This window comes from Musca domestica, unplaced genomic scaffold (assembly GCF_030504385.1).
Source record: "Musca domestica strain aabys unplaced genomic scaffold, Musca_domestica.polishedcontigs.V.1.1 73, whole genome shotgun sequence".
NCBI classification, from domain to species: Eukaryota; Metazoa; Arthropoda; class Insecta; order Diptera; family Muscidae; genus Musca; species Musca domestica.
Genome location: NW_026712390.1, coordinates 2,207,847 through 2,220,637, shown reverse-complemented (window position 1 = coordinate 2,220,637; position 12,791 = coordinate 2,207,847). Strand labels below are relative to the sequence as shown.

At 27.3% G+C, this 12,791-nt stretch overlaps 1 protein-coding gene across 2 annotated transcripts in view; it reads right to left on the bottom strand.

The window, feature by feature from the left end:
- Positions 1-9,469, bottom strand: part of LOC131806354 (venom dipeptidyl peptidase 4-like) — a 372,031-nt gene extending 362,562 nt beyond the window's left edge. The window contains exons 1-2 of one of the 2 annotated variants that reach the window (XM_059130377.1): positions 9,254-9,469; positions 5,014-5,182 (exon numbers count right to left, since the gene is read on the bottom strand). The gene's annotated coding sequence lies outside the window, so the exon portion shown is untranslated. Of the gene's footprint in view, positions 1-5,013; positions 5,183-9,253 lie in introns of those variants that run through there. The other variant, XM_059130378.1, reaches the window with a different exon arrangement.
- Positions 9,470-12,791: the final 3,322 nt, after the last annotated feature.

Here is a 12,791-nt window from a genome sequence, read left to right as displayed (position 1 = left end):
ATGTCGTTAAAATCACCAAAATACCGAATATCGGGAGGTACTGTTATATGGGGGCTATACGAAGAAGAAGACCTACATACAAAAATTTTTGTCATAGGCTGAAGTACCCCTTACGAACTTTAAATATGAAATTTGAAATAATTCCGGTAAATATTGTCGCTAAAATCACCAAAATACCAAATATCGGGAGGTACCGTTATATGCGGGCTATACGAAGACGTGGACCTGCACAGACAATTTTCTGTCATAGGCTGTAGTACCCCTTACGAACTTTAAATATGAAATTTGAAATAATTCCGGTAAATAATGTCGCTAAAATCATCAAAGTACCAAATATCGGGATGTACCGTTATATGGGCGCTATACGAAGAAGTAGACCTGCATACAAAAATTTTCTGTCATAGGCTGTAGTATCTACTTCGAACTTCAAATACCAAATTTGAAACAATTCCGGCAAATAATGTCGTTAAAATCACCAAAATACCGAATATCGGGAGGTACCGTTATATGGGCGCTATACGAAGACGTGGACCTACATGACCGATTTTCAATACCAAAATTCCTGCAGACATAGTATACATTTGAATAAAATTTTATCAACCTACTTCATTTCGTTTGGAAGCTGGAGTGATTTCCACAGACGGAAGGACATCGCTAAATCGACATAGAAGTCTATGCTGATCAAGAATATATATACTTTATGGGGTCTAAAATGTATATTTCGAGTTGTTACAAACGGAATGACAAACTTAATATATCGACCATACTATGGTGAGGGATATAAAAAACAGATTCGAGCTTCAGCCGTTTCATCTGGGCATTAATGAATCGTTAAGTCAGTCAGTCTCTTTTTAATTTTCTCTTTCCTTCTCTCTCTCTCTCTCTCTTTTTCTCTTTGATTAATATAGTTTGGAGGTCCGTGATAGATCAAAAGATCTTAAAAAGTTTTTTTGGACTTTTTTATTGTTTTGTTATATTGGAAGTCCGTGACAGGTCAAAAGATCTTAACAAGATTTGACGGTTTTTTTTTGTTAAAAAAATTTAAATATTTTTCGAATATCTTACAAATATTTTTTTTAATATTTATTTCTTTAATTTTCTTTCAAATATTAGAAAACAAAAGATAAAATACATACAGGGTGATATAAAAATCTGCAGCATTTTGACATAATTTTTACATTTTTATTTTCAAAATTTTATTGAATGAAAACAAAAAATGTCGGAAATAGCATCAAATTTTAGAATAACTTTAGATTTATTCGAATTGTTCACCTTTGACACGAATTATGGCCTTCAAACGGCCAATGAAACCGTCACACGCTGCCCGAATGTTGCTCTGCGGTATTTTGGCCCATTCCCTGCGAAGCGCTTGCTTCAGGTGATCGAGACTTTGGTATTTTTTAGTGCCAACCTTGCTTTCCAAAAATACTCCAGACACAATAGTCCAACGTATCTGGTATCTGGAGATTTTGGTGGCCATTGTGCGCTGGAAATGAAGCGAGGAATCTCATTTTGTAACAAATTCTTGGGTGGCGCGTGCTGAGTGCGATGATGCTGAGTCCTGTTAGAATATTCAAGGTCTTCGGCCAAAATATTTGCGTGCCCAAGGCTTTAATACACCCCTTCAGAATATTTTTGCGATAATATTCGGCATTTATTCTGATGTCACGGTCGATTAATACGAGCGGAGAGCGACCATCGGCTGTTATGGCGGACCACAGCATCACCATGGCCGGCGCTTGAGTTCTGGGGGCCAACCGAAGGTGCACATTTTCAGCTGACGGCCCACACCATCACCATGACCGACGCTTGAGTTCTGGTGGCCAACCGAAGGTGCACATTTTCAGCTGACATCTTTGGCAAGTGAACACGATCATTTTGTTTGTTTACAAACTGCTGGACAACGAATGATTTCTCATCGGAGATCGGAGAAACCCAAATTCGGCAGTTCACCACTTTCGGCCAAGCGAAGCTACTCTTTAGCTCTTTTGAGTCTATTTTCTTTCTGTTGCGGTGTAAGTTCTTGCAGTTTTTTGGAATTCCAATGGCTTTACCCCGACCTCATTTTTCAATATTTTCCGAATGGAATATTGCGATATGTTCAGCTCACGAGCTATTCCATCCATCGGCCACTGCGACGCGAATCACGAATAACTTTTTTTCTGGAAAATTCTCACCTAAATGCTGTCCGTCCATGTCCGTCCGTCCCTCCGTCTGTCCATGTATTTTTGTAAACAAAGTACAGTACGCATTTATTACCCGATCCAGATGAAATTTTGCACAAATCATTCGTTTGGCCCAAGGACGAACCCTATTGAAATTGGAGATAATTGGTAAAAATTTCGATATAGCTCCCATATATATCTTCGTCCGATTTGCCTTTTATTGTGCACCAAACGTGTAATATCAGCCCGAATAGTATGGAATTTTGCACATACAACCAAATTATGCCTGAAAATAAGTACGCCAAATTTGATCGAAATCGATGCAGATGTAGCTATAGCTCCCATACATATTGCTCATCCGATTTGTTATTTTTGTCCTCCGCAGCCGTAATATGCACTCTGTAACAACAATATTTGGGGAAATATATCAAATACAGCTCAGAAATACATTTGCAAAATTTTATGGAGATCGGTTCAGATTTGGATATAGCTCTCCTATATATAACTTCGTCCGATTTACCTTTTATTGTGCACCAAACGTCTAATATTTGTCCAAATGGGATGAAATTTGGCACTTACGACCAAATTGAGTCTAGAAGCTAGTATGTCAAATTTGGTGAAGATCGGTTCAGATATAGCTATAGCTCCCATACATATTGTTCATCCGATTTGTTACATTTGTCCTCCGCAGCCGAAATATGCACTCTGTAACAACAATATTTGGGGAAATATATCAAATACAGCTCAGAAATACATTTGCTAAATTTTATCGAGATCGGTTCAGATTTGGATATAGTTCCCACATATAACTTCGTCCGATTTACCTTTTATTGTGCACCAAGCGTCTAATATTTGTCCAAATGTCATGGAATTTGGCACTTCCGACCGAATTGAGTCTAGAAGCTAGTATGTCAAATTTGGTGAAGATCGGTTCAGATGTAGCTATAGCTCCCATACATATTGCTCATCCGATTTGTTATTTTTGTCCTCCGCAGCCGTATTATCCACTATGTAACAACAATATTTGGGGAAATATATCAAATACAGCTCATAAATACATTTGCCAGATTTTATCGAGATTGGTTCAGATTTGGATATAGCTCCCCTATATATAACTTCGTCCGATTTACCTTTTATTGTGCACCAAGCGTCTAATATTTGTCCAAATGTGATGAAATTTGGCACTTACGACCGAATTTGGCCTGAAAATAAGTATGCCAAATTTGATCGAAATCGGTTCAGATATAGCTATAGCTCCCATATATATATTGTTCGTCCGATTTGTTATTTTTGTCCTCCGCAGCCGTAATATGCACTCTGTAACAACAATATTTGGGGAAATATATCAAATTCAGCTCAGAAATACATTTGCTAAATTTTATGGAGATCGGTTCAGATTTGGATATAGCTCTCCTATATATAACTTCGTCCGATTTACCATTTATTGTGCACCAAACGTCTAATATTTGTCCAAATAGGATGAAATTTGGCACATACGACCGAATTGAGTCTAGAAGCTAGTATGTCAAATTTGGTGAAGATCGGTTCAGATATAGCTATAGCTCCCATATATATATTGTTCATCCGATTTGTTATTTTTGTCCTCCGCAGCCGTAATATGCACTCTGTAACAACGATATTTGGGGAAATATATCAAATACAGCTTAGAAATATCTTTGCCAAATTTTATCGAGATCGATTCAGATTTAGATATAGCTCCCCTATATATAACTTCGTCCGATTTACCTTTTATTGTGCACCAAACGTCTAATATTTGTCCAAATGGGATGAAATTTGGCACTTACGACCAAATTAGGCCTGAAAATAAGTATGCCAAATTTGATCGAAATCGGTTCAGATATAGCTATAGCTCCCATATATATTGTTCATCCGATTTGTTATTTTTGTCCTCCACAGCCGTAATATGCACTCTGTAACAACACAGTATTTGGGGAAATATATCAAATACAGCTCAGAAATACATTTGCTAAATTTGGTGAAGATCGGCTTAGATTTGGATATAGCTCCCCTATAAATAACTTCGTCCGATTTACCTTTGATTGTGCACCAAGCGTCTAATATTTGTCCAAATGTGATGAAATTTGGCACATACAACCGAATTGAGTCTAGAAGCTAGTATGTCAAATTTGGTGAAGATCGGCTTAGATTTGGATATAGCTCCCCTATATATAACTTCGTCCGATTTAACTTTTATTGTGCACCAAGCGTCTAATATTTGTCCAAATGGGATGGAATTTTGCACTTACGACCGAATTGAGTCTAGAAGCTAGTATGTCAAATTTGGTGAAGATCGGTTCAGATATAGCTATAGCTCCCATATATATATATTGTTCATCCGATTTCTTATTTTTGTCCTCCGCAGCCGTAATATGCACTCTGTAACAACGATATTTGGGGAAATATATGAAATGCAGCTCAGAAATATCTTTGCCAAATTTTATCGAGATCGGTTTCGATTTGGATATAGCTTCCGAATTTAAAAGATACAAATGCTTCGGCATATTTAGTCCTTTGAACTTTAAATTATAATTAATTTCATAGCGTGTATGATTGAATTCTCCCTTAAAAACTTTTAATTGTTATGCGGAGCTCTACTAAATTAGCAAAGTGATGTAGGGTATCATAAAGTCGGCCCCGCCCGACTTTAAGACTTTCTTTACTGGTTTTCCTATAACAATCAATTGAATAATTTTGAGGCATTTAAATAATTTATTTTTTCTAATATTTTTATACCCTCCACCATAGTAAGGAGTGTGTATTAAAATTGTTTTTTTTTTTTAATTTTAATATTTTTTAAATATTTTGCGAAATTTTTCGAAATTCTTACCTTTTTTTAACGCAGAAATGTTCTAATCCATGTTCATATTTGTTATTGTTATCTCTCGTTGTTTGTTTGTAAACAATAGTGCAAATTTTTAAAGATTTTAATGTTTTGTTTTGCTTGATTTCTTTTTGTTTTTCAATTTATTTATAAACTGCGTGATTTACATTTACTTCTTTAAAAATATTGAAAAAAAAATGAAATATTATAGAATTCTTGGAAAAAAAATATTAATGGTTTGTTATTACTTCAATATTTTTTATTTTTAATTTATTTTTTTATTTTTCTCAGATGTTTTTTTTTCGATATTTTTTTTTTTGTATTTGGTTTATGTTTGATTTTTTTAATATATTTTATATTATTATATTTGATTTTTTTTTTAAATTATTGTTTTTTATTTTTCAACATATTCTCAACATTGTTTTAATTTTTAAAAATTTTCGGACAAATTTTTTGTTTGTTTTTGTTTGTTGTTTTTTAAATTTTTTATATTTATTTCAATTTCTGATATTCTTTAATTTTAATTTATTGTTTTTATATTTCAGGTATTTTTTTCGCAGCATTTATTAATTTTTTTTAATTTTTTAGATAAGCTTTTCATGTTTTTTTTTTCAATATATTTTTTTTTTATTTTTATGTAGTTTTTTGATTTTCTTTATATATTATTTTAATTCTCTTCAATAATTTGTTCTCAGCATTTTTTAAATTTTTACCATTTTTCTGACAAAATTTTTATGTTTTTTTATACATTTTTTTAAATTTATTTAAATTTTTTGATTTTTATTTAATTTTCTTTAAATTAAATTTATTTTTAATTTTATTTTAAAAAGGTTGAAAAAAAAATTAAATATTATAATTTTTTTGGGAAAAAAAATATTTTTTTAATTTTTTGTTTTTATTTTTCCAAGATGTTTTTTTTTTATTTGTTGCTATTTTTCCGATATTTTTTTTTTTTATATTTGGTTTATGTTTGATTTTTTTCAATATCTTTTATATTATTATATATTTTTTTCTAAATTATTTTTTTTCTCAGCATTTTTAAAATTTTTACCATTTTTCTGATAAAATTTTTATGTTTTTTTACAATTTTTTAAATTTATTTAAATTTGTTGATTTTTATTTAATTTTCTTTAAACTTAATTTAATTTTATTTTAAAAAGGCTAAAAAAATGAAATATTATAGAATTTTTGGAAAAAAAAATATTGGTTTGTTATTACTTCAATTTTTTTTTATTTTAATTTATTGTTTTTATTTTTCCCAGATGTTTTTTTTTTTTACTTGTTGTTTCCGAAAATTTTTTTATTTGATTTATGTTTGATTTTTTTTTCAATATTTCTCATATTTATTTAAATTTTTTGATTTCTTTTTTAATTATTGTATTTATTTTTTCAAATTTTTTTCAACATTTTTAAAATTTTTTCGGATTAACTTTTTTGTTTTTTTTTTTTCATTTTTTATATTTATTTCAATTTCTGATATTCTTTAATTATTGTTTTATTCTTTAATTTTCATTTATTGTTTTTATGTTTCAGGTATTTTTTTTCACAGCATTTATTAATTGTTTACCATTTTTCTAACAAAATTTTTATGTTTTTTTTTTAACAATTTTTTAAATTTATTTAAGTTTTTTGATTTTTATTTAATTGTCTTTAAATTTAATTTATTATTTTATTTTTTTTATTTTTAAGTTTTTTCTCACAATGTTTTTTTATTTGTTGATTTGATTTTTTCCAATATTTTTTATATTTATTTCAATTTTTATTATTTTTTAATTTATTGTTTTTATTCCTTCAATTTTTTTTCAACATTTTTAATGTTTACAATTTTTTTTTTTTGATAAACTTTTTATATTTTTGTTTTTTTCCAATATTTTTTTTAATTTATTGAAATTTTTTCATATCCTTTAATTTCAATTTATTGTTTTTATATTTCAGTGATTTTTTTTCAGCATTTATTAAATTTTAACCATTATTCAGATAAACTTTTTATGTTGTTTTTCAATATTTTTTTAATTTTTTGATTTTCCTTATATTTTATTTATTGTTTTATTTTTTTCAATACTTTTTTTCTCAGTTTTTTTTTTAAATTTTTACAATTTTTCTGAAAAAAATTTTATTTTTTTTTAAAATTTTTCAATTTTTTTCATTTTTATTTAATTTTTTTTTTTTAATTTAATTTATTTTTAATTTTATTTTAAAAAAAGTTGCAAAAAATTAAATATTATAGAATTTTTAGAAAAAATATTATTGGTTTGTTATTACATCAATATTTTTTAATTTTTATTTATTGTTTTTATTTTTTCCACATGTTTTTTTTTTTTGTTTGTTTTTACTTGTTGCTATTTTTCCGACAATTTTTTATATTTGGTTTATATTTGATTTTTTTCAATATTTCGTATATTTATTTAAATAATTTTCTTTTTTAATTATTGTTTTTTATTTTATCAATTTTTCGGATAAACTTTTTTGTTTTTTTTTTATTTTTATATTTATTTCAATTTCTGATATTCTTTAATTTTAACTTATTATATTTTATTTCAGGTATTTTTTCGCAGCATTTATTTAATTTTTACCATTTTCAAATATTTTTTTAGATTTATGTATTTTTTTATTTTTTTTTAAATTTTCTTTATTTTTATTAAATTTTAACTATTTTTCAGATAAATTTTTTGTTTTTCCAATATTTTCTTAAATTTAATGCATTTTTTGATTTTGCTTATATTTTATTTATTGTTTAAATTTTTTCATAATTTTTTTCTCAGCATTTTTTAAACTTTTACCATTTTTCTGACAAAATTTGTATGTTTTTTTTCTAGTTTTTTAGATTTATTTAATTTTTTGATTTTTATTTAATTTTCTTTAATTTAAATTTATTGTTTATATTTTTTAATTTTTTTCCCAGTTTGCTTTTTTACTTGTTGTGGTTTGATTTTTTCAATATTTTTTATGTTTATTTAATTTTTTTTATTTCATTTTAATTTATTGTTTTTATGTTGCCAAATTTGATTGTTTGCATTTTTTTTACATTTTTTGATATTTTTTGATTTTTTTTTTGATATACTTTTTATGTTTGTGTTTTTTCAAAAATTGTGTTTTTAGAAAATTTATTATTTCAATTTTTATAAATTTATTTCAATTTGTATTTTTATTTTTTTTTTTAATTAATTGTTTTTATTCTGCCACATTTTTTTATTTTTGCAATTCTTTTTCATTTTTTAAAATTTAACGGATAATTTTTTTATGTTTTTATTTCACAATTTTTTATATTTATTTAAAATTTTTGATTCTTATTTAATTTTTTCTAACTATTTTGTATTATTTTTGCTATTATTTTCGATATACCTTTTTACATTTTAAAATTTCATAAAAAAATTAATTATTTCAATATTTCTTTTTCGATTTCCTTTAATTTTAACATAAAATTTTATTTTTTTTTAATTGTTTACATTTATTTAAATTTTTTGAAGATTTTTCTTATCATTTTTCAAATGTTTACAATTTTTCTGAAAAACTTTTTATATTTTCGTTTTTTTAATATTTTATTAATTTAATTTTTTAATTTTTTTATTGTTTTATTTTTTAGTGATTTTTTTCTCAGCATTTTTGAAAATTTTACCATTTTTCTGATAAGGTATTTATTAATGTTATTTTATTTTTGTTTCCTTCAAAATTTTTTATATTCATTTGTTTTTGTCAACTATTTTGTAAAAATAAAAAAAATCCAAAAAACATTTTTTTTTATTTTTTTTTTTTCTAATATTTTTTTTATATTTTCAATTATTTTTTCTCATCACTTTTTCTCTCACTCATCACCATTTCTTTATAAACCTTTTATGTGTCTCTTTTTAAATTTTTTAATATTTATTTCAATTTTTTTGATTTTTTTAAATTTATATAATTGTTTTTATCATTGAAAATGATATGATTTAATGCTCTATTTACATTTTTACAAAATTTTAATTTTTAAAATTTCATAAAAAATAGCATTTATTTCAATATTTTTTCGATTTTTTTTAATTTTAACTCAAAATCTTATAAACTTTTTTCAATATTTTCCCACATGTTACCTTCCCACTTTTTTTTGAATTTTTGTTTTCTATTTTTCCAATTTTTTTTTTTTATTCTCAATATTTTTTTTTCAATTTCTTTCATATTTTTCAATTTTCCTCTATTTTTTTTTCAAACATTAATCATCTTCATTGAACACCTGAAAGTGAAATTTCTATACATATTTTTTTGTTTATACCATCTGTTGTCGTGTGATTTTTCTTCACTTTGTTGTTAATTGTTGCAAGCGGTAGAGGGGAAGAGCGAGATTGCTTTGTAAAAACCCGTTGATGGACCCACGAAATATTCGTATTTTTAAGATACTTTTGTTAAATAATTTTATGAATTTTTTTTCAACAATTTTTTTGTGGCGTCAGACATGGAACACGTTTTAATTCTCACTGAAATGGCATTGCGTTCATCTCAATTGAACTCTGGCTGCTGCCGCTGATAGACATGCTAGACGGTCTGATCTTCGGGGCCGGTATTGGAGAGCCATGGAAGTGTGTTATGTTGTGGTGTGTGTGTTTTTTTTTTTTTTGCATCGGGAGGGTCGCTACGCAATGGGTGCTGGATTATGGGTGAGTCAAAGGGGTTTGTCCAACAAAAAAAAGTACTGGAATTTTTTTTTAACATTTTTTCAAAACAAAAAAAAAATAATTAATAAATAAATAAAATTTCTCATTTAAAAACAATGAAATATTTCTTAAAAATGCACACTTAAATACCTATAAATATTCTTTTTAATTATATTTTTCTTTTTAAAATATTTTGTTAAAAATCACCATTTAAAGATCTTGAAATGTGAAATGAAGGTCTGGAAAATTTCTTAAATATTTTTTTAAAAATCCACGTTTGAAGACCTTGATATTTTCTTGAATATTTTTTAAAAATCCACGTTTGAAGACCTTGATATTTTCTTGAATATTTTTTAAAAATCCACGTTTGAAGACCTTGATATTTTCTTGAATATTTTTTAAAAATCCACGTTTGAAGACCTTGATATTTTCTTGAATAATTTTTAAAAATCCACGTTTGAAGACCTTCATATTTTCTTGAATATTTTTTAAAAATCCACGTTGGAAGATCTTGATATTTTCTTGAATATTTTTTAAAAATCCACGTTTGAAGACCTTGATATTTTCTTGAATATTTTTGTAAAAATCCACGTTTGAAGACCTTGATATTTTCTTGAATATTTTTTAAAAATCCACGTTTGAAGACCTTGAATATTTTTTTAAAAATCCACGTTTGAAGACCTTTATAAAAATCCACGTTTAAAGACCTTGATATTTTCTTGAATATTTTTCAAAAATCCACGTTTTAAGACCTTGATATTTTCTTAAATATTTTTTAAAAATCCACGTTTGAATATTCTTGAAAAATATACTCAAAAGAGCTGTGGGCCGCCATTACAGACGATGGTCGCTCTCCGCTCGTATCTAACCTTATTCTAAAATTTGATGCTATTTCCGGCATTTTTTGCTTTCATTTATTAAAATTTAAAAAAAATGTAAAAATTGTGGCGTTTGACTTTGTTGCAGTTTTTTTATCTCACCCTCTATTTATTAAAAAATCCAAGTCTAGACAACTTTAAATATTTATTAAAAAAGTCCACGTTTAAATGCCTTGAAGTATTCTTTAAATAAAAATTCACTTTTGAAGGCCTTGAAATATTTTTAAAAAATCCAAACCTCGAAATATTCTTTTAAAATCCATGTTTAATTGTTAAAATATCTAATTTAAAGGTCTTAATATTTTTATAAATTCACGTTTGAAGGTCTTGGAACTTTGAAGACAATTAAAAGCACCTTTTAAGAGTCCACAGATTCTTCAATATTCAGAAAAAACACGTTTAAAGCTCTTGAAATATTCTTGAATAATTTTTCAAATCATTTTTAAAAGTATTCAAAAAAGTCTTTAAAAAATTGTTTAAAAAATCACTTTCAAATGGCCTTAAATACTCTTGAGAAAATTATATACAAAACCAGGTTTATAAGCCTCCAGTTTTTTTAATTAATAAAAAAAACCGCTCTTCTTTTTCCACTTGTAGGGCCCCATCGAAGCCATGGTATACCATTGCCCATACCATTTCGTTGATTAGTTTGTGGGGATTTTATTATGGTTTTTTCTGTGACGTTGTCTGCTGCTGTCGACTCTTTTGGGGTGCTGCTCACACAACGGCTCGCTCTCTCTCTCACTTAAGCTCTCACACAAGCAACAAAAACAAAACAGCACACAACGAAATTTCCACAACACAGATGGTCCAATGGATGATCTCTTCGTGAGAGATGGGTGAATGGAGCATAGCAACAACAATAACAACAGCATCCAAATATATTTTGGTGGTTTTCTTGTTGTTGCCATTCTAATTGTTTAGTGTGTCAGAAAACACAGCCTATCTCCCTACCTCACAGTTATACACAGAAACACGCACACACTACCCCATATGAAGTGATGTTGACTTGCTCTCATGGAGCCTTCTCACCAACAACCTTTCAAGAGCATTGATATATATTTTTGCCGTATTTTTTGTTGTTTCTTGTTATATCTCCCCGTTGCACATGTTTCGCAATGCAATTAAGTTCGCATTGTTGTTGTTCTTGTTTCTACGTGCGATAATGGGAATTACTTAATCGGAACAACAATGAACTCGGGCTTCTTCACGAGAGTTATTTATAAGTGGCTGTTCGTGTGCGTAAATTGATATTATATGACCAGACCGATATTCAAATGGCGGAAAAGTGTGGAAAATTGATATCGTGAGAAGATTGATTAATAATTTAGAAAATATGATATGCAATAAATGTTATAGGTTATTGTAATAAATAAATGTAAAAATTAATCACAAATAAATTGAAATGAAAATTATTAGGTATAAAAAAAATTATTAGAAATGAAATAACTATAAAAACATTGTTATAATAATTTTTGAAGAATAGGTATTTTTTTCGATTATTTTTTATTTATTTTTTTTTTTTTTTTTTTTGTAGAATATAGACCTAGCATAAACTTCCAATAGCAAGTAACTGGTTTCCAAAACAATTTTTGGCCGTCGTAGCTACTTACAAATCAAACTATTTGCTGACTATTTTTACGTGTTATTTTTAGCATTTAAAATTTGACAAATAAGATAAAAAGTTTTTGTTCTCCTGTCTCTTTGTCACTAAAAATTGATCAGACCATTGAAATTTACTGAGAAATGTCTGTCAACATTTTTAAAATTTCCCCACTGTCGGCATCCAATTTGAGCAAGTCACAGTTTAAAACAACATGTCATAGTTTTAAAAGCATAGTTGAACTGTGCCATCCACTTTCCATTTAATGGCGACACAAACCGGTACAAATCATAAACAATTTTTGTCATGCCACATTTGATATGTAGATGGCGCCATTTGAATAAAGCCAAACCAACAATATATTATACTTTTTCTTTGGGGCATTTAAACATTTAAAATGAGTATTTAATGTAAGTTATCAAGAATTTTGTGACAAATTAATCGATATGGTTCAATATTTAAAATAAAACTCTCACTACCATCCCATTAGAGTGAGTTCCAGTTTAAGGCAACTTGTCATAGTTTTAAAAGCGTTGGTAAACAAAGCCATAGCCCTCCCTCTAATCTATAACACAAACCGGCATCACAAACAATTTTAGTCACGACACATCACATATCAAGCATTTATAATATCAAAGCAGAATTGGAAAGCTAATAGATTTCTGCAGGTTCTGGTAC